We start from the raw sequence: 13,226 nt of genomic DNA, 5'->3' as shown, positions 1-13,226 counted from the left end.
TTCCCCCATTCTAATGGCTGATGTGAACATCTGTGTATCTGTGTAACACATCTGTGCAACTGCATGATTTATATTATGCACACCTGCTACACGACTGGCTGATTAAACAATTGCATGATTGACTAAATGTACAGGTGTTTCTAAACAATGTTCGCGATAGTAAGTTATATATAAAAATGCTAATACCCCTCTTAATTCTTGTATGTATGTAAGATGAGAGATATAGTTTTTCTTTAGCTTGTTAGAAGGGGCTATAGAAATATTCTTTCATATCTATAAAATCGATCGCTCTTGCTGGTGCCAAATGTAAATAGTAGTAGCAGTATCAAGAAGAATGCCAAAGTGTTTGAACAAAAAACATTTTCAGGGATTTTTCTCCCCAATGAACACCCATCTACGTCAAACATACTGGTGTATGTTGTTATTATAAAAACAATAACTTATTACAACAAGCACATTTCTATAATCCTGTCAGAGCTGCTGTTACTGAAATCAACACTTTCTGGTGTACAGTGATAGAAATACCATTATTAACACAGATACTGCTTTGCCTCTGTTAGATATGAAGCATTGTATGAATTTGACTTACTAACTAGCTGTTATTGCTACTAGCTTGTTCACTTGGGAATGTATATTCAAATGTATAGTTTGTGTCTATATTCCTCTGTAACTGCTTTGTAACTGCTAATAATCGCTTAGAAGAATTTGTAATTAAACGTATTTGTACATTGAAGTGAACTCAATTAAAAAAGAAACAAGAAAAAACTCAGATGTAAAAGATAGAATTTTAAACCACAATGCTCTATTTTATAGCATAGACCTTATGTGTATATTATTTGTGTATGTTTTGATTATATAAGTATGCAATCGGTGTCCTGGCAATTCAAATTGTAGCCTAGCTACTGGTTGTACAATGGCTCCCTCTACTGGTAGATTACGGCATAGGCTATATGGTACATGGAGTATGTATTTATTTATTTGTTTATTTGTTTATTTATTTAAACACATTTAGTGAAAAATTACAATAAATTACAATGAGTTGAAATCATACAAGAATGGTACTGATTAGCAATTTTCCTATAAAACGACGCCCCGTTGTTTTTCATTCTTTATATCTTAAAAAAAAAACCTTGGTATTAATCAGTGCACTAAATGACAAATCATATAAGACTACTTTGAAATCCACAGTCTCCAGGCGCACCAAATAAACGACCGAGACAAAAGTTGCTATATAGACGTTTAATATACACCATGCATCATTCAGTTAGGGATCGTGTTCAAAGTGACACACTTTGAATCAGACGAAGAAATCGGAAAATCTGAAATATCTGAAATATACATTCAGACATTATGTTGCTGATATTGAGGCAATATTAAACGAACCGTGTAAATCTGAATACTGCGTAAATGGTGCAACTCACCTAAAAACAACAAAGGTGATCTCTGGATATGTGTGATTCAATCGGTATGGATGGGGTATTCCTAGATTCATGCTAAATAAATAAATAAACAAACAAATAAATAAATAAGCAAACAAACAAACAAACAAACAAACAAACAAACAAATAAATAAATAAATAAATAAATAATCTTGGGACTATAATCCATTGATGGAATTAAAAAAGCCTGATAAAGATTTTGGAAGTCTTTCTCTGGACAATAGACCATGGTTCCGATGGCCATTTCCATGGTTAGGTTAGGCGTAGGATTAAATGGTAATTTTTTTTATGATGACAAAAGTACTAAGGGTATAGAACTCCGGTGTGATCATGTAATGTAGTATTTGTTCAAAGAATATATTAAATACATTTAGATCTGATCCTGTGTTCAGTTTAAAATACATAACAGTAGCATCGTGTTGAAACACATAGCAGTTGAATCGAGAACTATTGGAATCGATTCATTTGAATCACATAACTAGGAATCAGAATCGAACTTGACTTCGAAAGATCTGGAAGGGCTGTGTACCAAATACTATAATACTAATGAATGTCCAAATACTACACCAGACGTGTGGAAGAAAAATGTATAAGAAAATGTATTTTTAACAATATGTATTAATTTATTTATTGTATTGTAAATTTCTATTTTTTTTTTATAAAAAAAAATAAAAAACATATTTCAAACATTTTTAATTATGTAAATCTGCTTTACAGTCACCTCAATTAAAGCAGGTGGTTATACTGATTAGAATTTTGTTGCACTGTGTCTAGGGTTTTAATCTATTTATTAACCTATATGCATACCACAGAACAGGACAAGGATTCCTCAAGTATTCATCAACATTAAATGTGATCTAAATTGTACTTGTTGGCAGATCAATGCGTAAGAATAAAACACACCAGGACGGTAGCTTTAAATTTGGAGACAGAGATACACACAAACACAGTCTATCAAGTGGCACCATGTGCACAGTGATTCACATCAACGAGCAGTTTACAGTTGGAACAAGAGGAAACAAGAGAGAGCACAGAGGAAGCCACATACAGTAGGGCATGAGCAGAACATGCAGTAACCTGCAATTAGGATTGAATCTGAGACCCTGGAGCTTTGCCAGTTTACACCACCTCTATAAATGCCAAAATGGCAAGCTATTTCAGGTAAGATTTCCTGTACCATAATCCTTACTTATCCTTTTTAAAGAACAGTGGTTATGTGCACAACCTTATGCATGTCTGTCAGCTATATATGTGTGTGTGTGTGTGTGTGTGTGTGTGTGTGTGTGTGTGTGTGTGTGTGTGTGTGTGTGTGTGTGTGTGTGTGTGTGTGTGTGTGTGTGTACTCTGTGTGTTCCTGTTTAAATTGTTTGCTTAATTAAACCCAGTAACAGTTCCACAGAAATGAGTCAGACTCTTGATGAGTCTGGAGCAGTCTTGATCTTTATCATAGTGTGGTGATGTGTCAGTACTGTAGGAATTTTCATCCACACAGAGAACTATTATACAGTATCGAAATATACTGTATTACTAAGTTTTACATTATTAAGTCATACATTAAGTCATACATTACATTAGATACTTTAGTTATATTTTGTTATTTAATTTTTGTTGCTTTGTTGCACAAGATCTGTTTACTTTTTCTGCTGATGTAAAGACATCAGTGTGCTGCTTTATAACAATTCAGTAACACTTTTGCTGTGAGATCTGTACTGCAAGTTATGAAATGAGTACTGATTAATATTTTTAAAACCATTAAAGTATTTTAATTTATATGATTCGTTCATATCTCATATTTATGTCAGTGAACCCTTAATCAGTAACTTTAAAAAAGTAGATTTTATGTGAAAACTAGAATGAATTTCCTGATTAAATAATTGCACTGTATAGGGATACATTTTTACATTTAATATTTTATACCCGAATTTCTATATTTCTATAAAGCTGCTTTAGGACAATGTCCATTGTTAAAATGCTATAGAAATAAAATTTAACTGAATTGAATTTTTCCAGATGCACTAAGGATTAGTACATGTAAATATTTATCTATGTATATTTCTTATTTTGGACCCTATAAAGTGTAATAAGGTGTAATTTATTATTATTTTTTTTTTTAGAAAAGAAAGTATATCAGAAAAAAACTATTTTTTCTTTCGATTTGATCCTTTAGTACAGGTAAAATTTAATAAAAAAAAATCAGAAGTAAAGTATTGGAAGAAAACGCAACAGGTGTCATGTTTAAATCTGACCACCAGGGGTCAGTATTTAGCTAAATACAGTTCTATAAACAGATCAAATTGTGATGGATGGTTCTTCCCTCAGTTTTTGCACTTTTTAAATGCATATAGTTATTTTGTGTCCTCAGATATTTCAGAGATGTCTCATGTTGTTCTGCAGTGCATCCTGTAGAGGGATCTGTCGATTGGACTGTTGCTACTAACTTGTTCTGTCCCGCTAATAAAAATCCTCAGTGGTTACCTCGACATGTTCAATATCCAAAGTCTATGTTCCCATTTGTATAATATAATAAGGACTGTGTTCAAACAATACCTAGAGATTCACAGAGCAGTTGAGCAGCCAATCACTAATATTTGTGTAAGTGTTATTCATCTGTTTTGCTCGTACAGATGAAATCATGTATCCCAACAACATAGTGTGTAAAGCAGTGCTCTCTCTCTCTCTCTCTCTCTCTCTCTCTCTCTCTCTCTCTCTCTCTCTCTCTCTCTCTCTCTCTCTCTCTCTCTCTCTCTCTCTCTCTGTGTGTGTGTGTGTGTGTGCTCATCAGTCTGCCTGACTGTATCTATGTGTGTGTTTGTGTGTGTATATGAGATGAAGGTGGCAGTAATATTAGCATGGCTCTGGCGCGTCCTAGCCGGATTTGTAATAAGCACGCTGCATGTATTATTCAGAGCTGCACAGACAGGTTTCACTTCACGCTCCTGTCACTCTGTGGCCTGTCCCCAGGGACCAGCAGCCTAAATTGCTATTTCTATTTGATATATTCCCTCAGCCCAGGCCTTAAAATGGCCAAGGAGAGAATATTAGGATGCTGAAAAGGGTCACAGTGTAGAGTCAGAGGTGCACTGATGTTTATAGATTTATGCATTCATTCCAATACTGTATTACAACAATGTCACCTTCTGTCCTACACAGTTTTGGGAAAAAAAACAGACACAAGGTTGTTTTCAGTTAACAGATGTGTGCGGGTTAGTGTTAGTCTGGGAAAACGGTGAGATCTTGCAAATGGACCTGTAATAAAGAACATTTAATGAATTGGATTGTTTTATTGTTAACTCGAAGGCAAATATTTTTTTGTGGGACGGTTCGTTCCACTCAAATTGTTTAGAACTTTTTATTCAATTTAGGATGGAGCCAGATACTGTGCTGGAAACACTGATCATAAGATGGTAATAGACAATGAAGGAAACATACAGAAACATGAAAAACTAAACAGAGGTAGTTGGGAACAAGATCAGGATCAAGCTTTGAGGCAGCAACACTACCTGCTGTGCCGCTATGCCACATATAATAACCTTAATAAAGTTAACTCTTTCCTTCGGAGGCCAGAATTTTTATTTATTTATTTATTTATTTATTTATTTATTTATTTATTTATTTATTTATTTATTGTGTCTATGTTCAGCATTAAAAAAGTTTTTGCCATGTCACACCCCACAGTGGTGTTTAATGAATTTATGGGTTTATGAATTTGCAGTCTTAAGTACTAGCTAAGAACTAAAGCAAATATTTTTAATAGCAAATATCCAAAGAACCCCACAATGATTAGTTTTTTTTTAGTTAGTTTTTTTAGTTCTCACACAAAGGTTTCTAATGTTTCTTTAACCAATAAAAAAACATCTGTGTAAGCCAACAGGATTCTGACTAGTTTTATATCAGATTTGCTGCCATAAGATAATTCATTTGTTTATACTGATACTGAAAATATCAGATAAGTCCCTAATATGCTGGTTATTAACTGTGATCTCAGGTTTCAGTTTTCTTTCAAAAAAAAAAAAGTGAAGATAAAATGTAAAAACAAAAAGGATCATAACCAGAGAAACACGAATAGCATGTTTGCAGCAGTAATTAAATAAAATGAATGTAGTGTGCTCAGAGTTCTGGGTCAGTGCAGTGTTTTTAAACTGTATTTTTAAACTGTACACAAAATGCTGTAAATTAGTAATATTATTAGTAAAATGACAACGTAAAGTAGATTTTTATAAAAACAGAGCGTTTCAAACAAATGTCTTCCGTCAGTTTCACCTCCTACTGCCTCAGACGCACTTTCATTGCACAGCTGATGAAGGACGACAGGAAACTGTGTGCACGACGCCTAATTCTCAGTACATCCACTGACATTTCTACTAATACTACATGCATGGAGTGTTTTAACTGGAAATATCAAAAGATGCATCACACCTGTCTACATCTGGGTTTCATCATAATAGTTAGAGCTTTTTTAATTAAAGATATTTTAGCCTGTGAGTCTTTAATAAATTCACTAGCTTCTTTCCAGATGCGGTTTCATAGCCAGAGCTGGAAGCTAATTACACCTTTGTTACTAATGTTTCAGCTAATAAACCTTGTAACTGAGGTCAACAGTTTAGCCAGGATTTTTTTTTCTCCATTTATTTGGCCTGTTAATGGCAGGCTATCAGATTGCTATCTCTCTTTCCTGTGCCGGTTTCTTTCGCTCGCTTGCTCTAGCCTGGAGGAGGACACATCTGAAGTGAGCATCTGGAGGAAGTCTGCTGAATAGGGTCCTTTTTTTCCCCGAGAGCCTGCGCTTCAGCGAGCGTGCCGGAGCCCTCTCACACTCGCTTTTCACCTCTCTCAGTCCATTCAGACACCCTTCCTCTTCTGTCATCTCATGTCTGCTTCTCATCTTTCACTCTTCTTTATTTCCCTCGCCATGTTTGTCCCTTCGTTTAGTAGGACAGAGCGCGTAAATGAAATGGGGAAGTCGGATCCTGGGATGAAGGGATGAAGGGACAGATTTATTGACAAGCTCAGCGTCCCGGTGGTCCAGCAGCCTGTATAGGAGACCAGATAAATAAAACAGGCTGGGCTTTGCTTCTACAAGATCATAAAGTCCTCACAAAGCTCCACAAAACAAAAAGCCATCTCAGCCATGAGCAGCTCTGTGTATGGGGGTGGACGCAGATTCCTCTCACTCATATACAGCAGCTGAACTATTGTCGGAGGTTAGAAGGATGTCTGAGATGAGCAGAGATCCCAAGGTGACGCCCTATTGTGAAATACAGGAGCATCCCAAGGTCAGCTCCTGTGGGATAAATGAAACAGTGATGGAGGGAGCGAGTGAATGGACAAGCGCAGTGGGCAATCTTTGTAATAGTTCGTTTTCATTCATGTCCCATGATTATCCCTGGTGCTGTGGCTGAAGTGTTGTGTTCTTCACTTTCTGTACAAAACATCCAGCCTCTTGATAGTATAGTGACTGTAACTATGGCCTATGTTTTTTTTTGCAATTGAATAGATGTTTTATAAAAATTTCATAGCAAACAGAAGCAGCGATGTGTTCTTTAAGTAGCACCATCTGTCTACACATTTCAACCCCTTTTATAATATATCTGTATTTATCTGCATCTGTAATGGAAGCAATTCTTTAATGAATAGAGGTGGAGAAGCAAGAGGATTATTTTCGTGAATCCTGGTTGCTGAGCTTGTGGTAACTTGCTGTGTACAGTCGAATCTCAGTGGTTACTTCCTGTTCCTTAGAAGTTACTTCCTGTGTGTGGTTTTTGCCAGTACAAAGTAAAAGGCAGGCCCGTGCAGCCCTCCTGATGCTAAAATCCTGTTAACCCATGACCTATCACTTGACCCAGTGAAGTGTTGCTGTGGAAAAGAATTGGGAACGAAACAATAAAACACTAAGAGGCAAAATCTTAGGTGAAAGTAGGAGGGGAAAAGTTACTCTCTTCTCTTAAAAGCCTATTTATTCCATTTTACCTCCGTCTTCTTTATGGAGATTCGGGTATATAGAGCGGGTGACGGTTATGGCTGAAGAGAGAAGGGCTGAAGGTTGGGTCGGGCTGTTCCAGGATTATTCACATTATTACTGGCATTATTGTATTTTTGGCATCTCTTAATTTTTAAGACTACTTTTCTTGCTTTGCTCTATTATCAGGTAGACTCGGTGGGCCTAGGAGTTTGAGGGCATGATGACATGCCAGTGTTTTCAAAGTTATATTAATGATTAGGTTATTATAGGTATTAGCAGATTGTCTGGTCAACATGACGCTACATTTTTTTTGTTTATGTAGCTGCTGTAATTTCATTATATTACTGTATTACTTGGCCAGTTCACACCCCCCAGGCTATCACAGACATGCCAAACCAACCATCTGCATCTTTTTAAACCGCTGCATCGGGCGACATGGCGAAGGATTTTCTGTTGCACCATTTGGAAGGTGACGAATGAAAAAGTTCCTATGGAAAATTCAGGATTAAAATCTCCAATAAAGAGTCAAACAAATTATAAATGGTGCCTAATAATGGGTACTTCGATTATTTTCATAAAAAAAAAAGCCCTGTATTGGGTGGTCTAATCCCCCCCCCAAGGCTCACCAAACCGCTGGTCTAAGCATTTGTCCTATCATTGGAAGATCATTAGTTGGAATCCCAGTAATGACACAGACATCTGTGATTGGAAGTCTAAGACAGGATAATTAGCCATGCACTTTTGGAAGAAAGGATGGTCTTCCTCTCATCCTTTGTCATCCATAGTGATGGTAAATAAGGGGCATGAATTGGGTCGTGTATACAGAAATGGGGCAATTAGTGCTCTCCTTGAAACGTGTGTAGCGAATTAGAAGCAATTAAAGTAGCTTCATGCATTTTGGAGAAAAAATGTTGCCCCTCACCCTTCCAGCTTAATAGCTGTTGTGTGGTAAGGGAGAACTGGCTAACAGGTGGGAATTTGTTAAGACTAAATTGGGTGGGTGGGTGGGGGGGGGTGTTTTCATGTTCATGATGAATAGCTAGCTTGAGGGTGAAAAAGTGCTTATGTTTACGCTCTAGTGTAAAAGGAGTGGCACCGACCCGAGCCCTTGGACATCGCTGATAAAGCTTATCTAAAACACAGAAGAAAATAGAGACACTCTGTAACAGCATTCTGTAACATAACTCTAACCTTACAGCGAGCTTTCTTCTCATCGTGTTCTGATGCGTTATCATCGGCGGCATACGAAAACAGACATCCAAGTGTCTGACGCATATGTAACCAGTAGCGACTTGAGTTCCAAGGCCAGGGATGACAGAATAGGCTTAAATCCCTCTAAACACAAATCCACTCATCTCTGGTTCTCATGCATTGAGGAGCACTCATAATCGCAGCGTGATGGTGGAAAGGCAGGAGAGATCAGCTTACGTGCCCGGAGAGAAAAGGCCGATCTGCTGGAACAATGACAATCAGTCCAGAGTATTAAACGCGCCAGTGACCTGGGCTTTTCCCTGGTGCGCCTCGTCCCATTGTGCGCCGCTGATTGATGTTGACTAGGGGTCACCTAAGCCTGAGTCCACAAGCACAGTACGGTGCGCACGGGCCTAAGTGTTTACACGCATTTATTTTGCACATGCATGCGTGAGCACACTCACAAATCCCGCAGCCTGCAGAGAAGCCATGCACAAATAGAAACAAGCAGCCATTTTCTAGGTAAAATGTGTAACTATGGTATAACATGGCTAAGCATACTACCGCCTTTATACATCAATTTGTGTGTGTGTGTGTGTGTGTGTGTGTGTGTGTGTGTGTGTGTGTGTGTGTGTGTGTGTGTGTGTGTGTGTGTGTGTGTGTGTTGTTGTGCTTAGTATCAACTGAATATCTGTATGCATGTATGCTACTGATTAACCATAAGAGTACCACTTATTACTTCAGACAGTGGGTCGAGGTCATCTTACTCTAGAGCGTGTGAGTCAGCTGACTGTACGATTTTATAAATTCTCCATCGGCGAGTTCAGTAAAGCTTTGTGTTTATAACAAATCCTGGCTGCTTGCTGCACACGCTTAGAGATGCGTAAAGGCTGGCAATGGCTCCTGCCTATTGATTCATTGATCTGAAATCTATAGAGGTGAAGTTGTCCAATAAACCATCTTGAATTTCAAACCCCTCTCATTCTCAGCCAAGTGTGACTCACATAGGGGGAAGGTAACTGCAAATCTCTAATGGACATCCTTTATCCAACCTTCTCCTGCTCAGTCTGGACTGCACAGAACATGAGGTTCCTCAACGTCAGCTAGAAAACTCATGTTCATTCTAGGTTTCAACTAGTAATTTATATGTATGTTTGTATTAATCCTGTCAATGCAATTATTTTTTTTTATTTGTACAATAGTAGATTTAGTTGGTCCTATTTCTAAAAAAAATAATAAGTTTAATTTCTATACCATGGCAACCTCGACTGGGGAATTACTTAAAAGAATGAACTTTTGCTGTATGATCATATTAATGAAGGTGTTCTTTTTTCATAAAATGATTCTGTCTGGATTCACAATCTCTCTCTCTCTCTCTCTCTCTCTCTCTCTCTCTCTCTCTCTCTCTCTCTCTCTCTCTCTCTATATATATATATATATATATATATATATATATATATATATATATATTCTCCAAATTTATATCTGTATTCATTTATGTTGAACACATTAGTCAGTTTCTTGTGATTTGTCTTGCTGCCAAAAATGTTTCAAATTTCATCATTCAAATTTTCATTTGTTTTGTTTTGTTTTTCAAAATTTGTGTTGTGACTTTCTGAGCACAGGGTTCTTCATTTAAACTCCTATCACTAAAGATATATATGTACCGGCTCCCTGTGATAGCTGTAACCATGTTCAGCTCATGAGAACTGAAGAGTGCTTTGGCTGAACCGATGTTTCTTTGATGTCCCTTAAGTAATTTTGAAATTTTGATTTCAGAAAATTTCTGCTCAAATGTCAAAAATTTAAAAGCCTGTATGGACTGATTATCTGTCCATTCCGAATCACATCTTCATATTTTGTTTGATCTATAATAATAAAAAAACAAAAAACATGTCACTGATGACAATGCACATTGTTTTTCAGCATGTACCGCTTAAAGTAGCCAGATGTGGATGTACTCAACTCCATAAATAGTCTTTGCTCGCATGAAACTCGTCAGCAGCTTCTGTAAAACAGCTCCACTGAGACCCAAAGTGGGCGAGTGAAACAAATGAGGAGCAGCTCCAGAATTCTAAATAGAAGTCCAGAGACACCCGAGAGCACAAAACTGCCAAACCTTTATCTAATCTGCTCCTGTAGCTTTCAAATCACACCGAAAAGATAAAGTCCTTCGTCTAGTATTCATCATGCTCTAGCAACCATAAACACTGAAGATATTTATTATCTCTGACTTACAGTGACACGTCTCCTGGGTCTTCACGGAACACGGCTAATCATGATGAAGTGTAGAGAGTCAGGAGAGCAACGTTTTTATTTATTTATTTATTTATTTATTTATTTATTTATTTATTTATTTATTTATTTATTTAATCTTTTAAAATTTTGTGACCATGACGAATCAGAAGCCTCAGATCTGCCGGGTCAGCATTTATACATCAGGCCATGGCTTATCGTGTTATTTGTTTATTCATTAATTAATTAATTCATTTAAGTGCAGATAAATCAGTGACAGAGTAAAAGATAACCAGGGTAATATTTTTCAAGCAATATTTCTTTTTATTTATTAATTTATTTATTTTAAAGAATGAATTTCTGTCATGACGATAATGAGTGTGATAAGACCCTCAGAGTTTTCATGTTCTTCTACGCAGGATTTATAACACAAGGCCATGGCTTATTATGTTAAGTGATGTCAAGACCATGTTTGTCTGTCATTAGTAGCTACGATTTAGTGACATCATGACCATAGGTTAAGACTTTACCCTCATAAATGTGTATGACCAAATTTGGCAATGCTTGCAATATCATAATTCAGCCCGAGCTTTTAAAACCAGTGGTCAGATGTGTGCAAGTATTAAGTGCAAAAGTTTATACACCCTTGGGGGAAAAAAATGGATGAGAAATTGAACGAGAAAAAAATGTCAAATCATGAAAACAATCAAATCATAATAAGAAAAAATATGTTAGGTTTTCAAAGTAGGTGTAAGTAATTAAATCAAATGTTACATCCTTTCTGATTACGATATAATTGTGTAAACAATATAAAACATCTCCTTTCATCAAATTGTGTATAATTGAATGGCTTTCTTCATATGACAGAAGCTGAGAGGGAGAAGGAAATGTATCCGAGCTCTTTTCTCTATTGATTTTGCCTTGTTTCACGTTTATTGCATTACTTCGTGATACACATCCATTTCAGTTTGATACTTTTCATATTCTTTTTTTTTTTTGCAGATAAATTGTAAAAACAGAGCATTTCCACCCAGCCTCCACCTTTTCAAAAAGCATGGGGGTGCAAATTTTTGCACTCACTGTATACAGCTTTGAAAAAAGTCACTCTATAGAATCGTGAATTGGGAAGAAAATGGGAACAAACCTTGTTTTTGTTTTGCATTATGAATAGGCTGAGAAAATGGAGGGAAAGCAAGAGCAACAGTGTAGACTAGATGAATGAAGGGCTGGCCACTCACACACACACAAACACACACACATTAACTCAGCACATCTATTGTCTGCAGCGCGTCCCCAATGGCTCAGCGGCTCTTTGACTGACAGCTCGACAGGCTGCTTTTGGAGTGCTACCACATGGTGAGTGAGTGAGGAAGGGATGTAGCGCATGGCTGGTTCTGATCCACCACTTTACTCCAGTACCACATACACACATACACACACACATGTTTTCACTCATTACCATTAAACTCTGATAATATTTGATCATGCATTTAAATAAAAACACACAAACACACACACCAGCTGATGGAGTGATCGTAATGTGAGTCAAGCTCTCGTGTATTAGTTGATGTCTTAATTTGGATGAAGCATGCGTATGTATAAGAGTGTGCAAGCGCTCTCATTGACGCTCCTTGTGCTTGCTTGTGTGTTTGAGTGACAGGACCGTGGGAGACGTATTGAGAAGTCGGACTAACTTTTGGCACCCTGCAATCCTCCCATTTGAGAAGGAGCCCCTGTTCACACACTCCCTCCCTTCTGCCACACACACAGACTCATAGACCCTCACGTATGGCTCCACATGGTCTCTGGGAGCGTGGCAGCGGTGTGCAGCGTCTCACACTCAAGGGGTGTGTCCCTTCGAATGCCGGCAGAGCCAGGAGGCAGAGAGAGGGCTGCTGGGAAACAATGGGCAAGACATCTGTCATGCATGGCTGCACTCCCCTCCACTCACAATGGAGCGAGGCGAGTGGCTAGTGGTGCTTTTCTTTTTTGGGCTTTCCTTTCCGGGGACAGCTCTGCACAGCACAATGCTTCTTTTGTCCCCTCCCTGCTTTTGCCAACGTTTAACCCTTCAAACCTTTTTCTGCCTGGCTTTCTTTTTTTGTGCAGGAAAATAAAAAACAAAATGCAAGAAACTCTTCTTCGAGTGCCACTTCTCATTACCACATTTGCCACACACACACACACACACACACACACACACACACACACACACACACACACACACACACACACACACACACACACACACACACACACACACACACACACACACAAACACACACACACATGCTTATCAGCACCATACTGCAAAGTTACTCAGCAGTTCTCAGATGATTTCACAAATAATCCGATCCCTAAGATGCCATCACACCCTCTTCTAATCATTTCCTCCTAGTTGA

The 13,226-nt window shown here is 37.7% G+C and overlaps 1 long non-coding RNA gene across 1 annotated transcript; it reads left to right on the top strand.

Moving 5' to 3' along the window:
- Positions 1–2,403: 2,403 nt before the first annotated feature.
- LOC113658334 lies at positions 2,404–12,953 on the top strand. Its single transcript, XR_003444361.2, has 3 exons — positions 2,404–2,600; positions 12,111–12,180; positions 12,485–12,953. It is a non-coding gene; the product is annotated as an uncharacterized LOC113658334 (long non-coding RNA).
- The last annotated feature ends 273 nt before the right edge of the window (positions 12,954–13,226 follow it).

This window comes from Tachysurus fulvidraco, chromosome 23 (genome assembly GCF_022655615.1).
Source record: "Tachysurus fulvidraco isolate hzauxx_2018 chromosome 23, HZAU_PFXX_2.0, whole genome shotgun sequence".
NCBI classification, from domain to species: Eukaryota; Metazoa; Chordata; class Actinopteri; order Siluriformes; family Bagridae; genus Tachysurus; species Tachysurus fulvidraco.
Note: the sequence above shows the minus strand (reverse complement) of the source record. Positions and strands in the feature narration are given on the sequence as shown.